The sequence below is a fragment of the Leuresthes tenuis genome, unplaced genomic scaffold (genome assembly GCF_036924035.1).
Source record: "Leuresthes tenuis unplaced genomic scaffold, fLeuTen1.0.hap1 SCAF_16, whole genome shotgun sequence".
Lineage (NCBI taxonomy): Eukaryota > Metazoa > Chordata > Actinopteri > Atheriniformes > Atherinopsidae > Leuresthes > Leuresthes tenuis.
Genome location: NW_027325370.1, coordinates 15,408,685 through 15,411,416, shown reverse-complemented (window position 1 = coordinate 15,411,416; position 2,732 = coordinate 15,408,685).

Below are 2,732 nucleotides of genomic sequence, written 5' to 3'. Positions count from 1 at the left end.
GTCAGACGAATGCAGCACCTTTCTGCTGAAGAACTCTGCAAATGACGACAGATCTGTTACAAATAGTGAACATAGATTGTTACCATCAAAATGAAGAAGTAGTGTTTTCCCAGTTTAACTGGGGTCATATTTAAACAAACCTTTGTGAACCAGCCAGTTCTAACACTGAATGAGGAGCTTTTGATAAAAAGTGTAAAAATTCGGAAGTGATCCATGAACGCACATAAAAAATATTGATGTATTATCTTTTTGTCCTTCTAGAATTTCAATAACTCCAGTAAAGCCTTGCTTCCCCAGCTCTGCAACAGAAAAAGAAAGGAGATTAGCTTGGTTTTCAACTTGGGTTGCCAGGGACAAATTAATCACCATTTTAAGGCTCCTACGTCACCACAAATCACAGACGACACATTTGAGGGCTTCCTGCCGGTGAACCCACGATTCATCTTTGTTGAAAAGATCTTGTCATTCACTACAAAATAAATTCATCACAACCAACTCAAGGACCCTTGTTCAACAACATCTAACTAAACTGCAAATTCAAACTCCCACATGCATTTTTGTATGTTACTAAAGTATGGCTGATCGAGCACAAGCTGCCCTTTCTGAACAATATTACATATACATAAAGCTGGTAAATATCTTAAAGATGAGATCCTACTTCTATTTCTTTATACAACTTTGATACATGCTGTATATATAGAATATATATCACTAAAAGAGTCTGAAATATATCACATCTATAGATCAAATATTGTTCTTAACAAGATTCATAAACATATATTCCCAGACTGACACCTAAAGTATTATTGCTCCTCTGCAGTGGCTAAAATAAGCTTTATTGCATAACTGTTTTGGTTTCATGACCACTTGTTTTCTATAAGAAAACCCTTTGCATTCCACTTTGAGAATTCAGCAGTTGAAGAGCCGCATATTTTTCTTGTTTTAAGGGGACTAAAGCAGAGATGACATCACAAAGAGGTAGAAACAACCATCTTTGATGATTCTTTGAGCACTGAAAAGCAACTAGTGGATAGAGAAGACAAAGTCAGACACTATCAGAGGGAATGGAGTCGAAAAAAACTGTTTCAAGTGCCAACTAATCCTAAAGGGTGGATGCAGGTTACAGGTGTTTTTCCCAGCAGAGAACAGGCTGCTATTTACACTGTGGAGCTGATTAAGATAACAAGAGACAGGTGAATTGGGTGGAGCGGGGTTAGCTTACTGGCAAAGGGCAGGAAAGTATCGCAGGTAGAGATCCTTAATAAACTGCCATTCAAAAAGCAGCTTGAAGAAAACTGAAAAGGCTGAGGAGGGGAGAAAGAGAGATGGGTGTCATTATGGCACAGCATGACATCTTCTGGATAAACTGTTCTAGGACACCAGTAAAAGACAGCATCTAAATATGATTCATAACAACACATTTTGCTATAACGCCCCTATAAGTGGCCACGTACAGTACTTTAAACCTTAATGTGATATGCGATTGAGATTAAGAGATGACACTTTTGCGTTACGTGCAATCAGTAACACAACGAAACCTAACGAAAACACTTCCTGGTTGAGTTTAGAACATAAATGAATAACATCAGTGGTTTTTTATAAGGAAATGATCATGGCTTCTCATGCAGTCGCTCTCATGACCACTATAGGTAAAACTTAATCACCGTTTATATCTGCCTGTATGGACATATTTTGGATTTAATAATACAAATAATGTTTTAGAAAAATGTAAAACAATTTAACTACAAGGAAACTTGTAGTTAAGGAAATTTAACTACAAGAATATATTAGTAGTAATATTGTCTCAAGTCTATATTTTTCTCAATTTTTTTCTGTTCCTTGGTCTTGTCATTGTTTGAAGTCCAGTTCATTTTTAAAAAATGCTAGCAGCCAATGGAATAATTACTATTGTAGTGTTCCGTTCCTTTTGCTCTATACGTGCACTATACATGCACACAATTAAGGATCACTGAATTGTAATAAAGGCTGCATGATGGTGAGGTGGTCTGCTTCTCACAGACGGCAGCTGGGATGGACTCCTGCCTTCCTACCAACCCTGAATAGAATGAGGCAGGTATAGATTGATGAAATAGAATGAAACCTGATAGAACAATACAGATCAAGCTTATAATGAGCTACAAATAGATTCCAGTCCCAACATCTTGTTCAAGACCAACACATTCTGATTCATATGCAAATATTTGTTTAAAGAAATTGTATTAGTGTGTTTCTTAAAACCCAGCAAGGCTGAAGGATTTTTAAAATCAGGGAAAGTGGTTTTCATACAACTATTCTTTGTATCATTCTATCGTTCTTTGTCAGTCACAGACACAAACAGCAATGTTGCGATCTGCACTAGTATATCAATCTAATTTGTCAAGTAAGATTGCACATCAATGAAACTGTCATATCCTTTCTCAATCCTGATTATTAGATACGTAGACTTGTTTCAAGCAAAAGCCTTGAAGGGAATTAAGATCAATTAAGTTGAGTAATTTGCTGAAGATTAATGATAAGCTGCATTTACTCGAGGGTTTAGTCCCTGGTATTATTCCAGCGCAGAATCCTCCATTTTTTTTTTTTAATTGTTGACACAGACTTTAATGTTTTTGTCATTCTACAACAATCGTCACACAAACAATATACCATTTAAGTTACACACTGAATTTCTACACTTAAAGAGAATAATTAATCACACATGGGACAAATGTCTTATCTCACTTATAATCTTT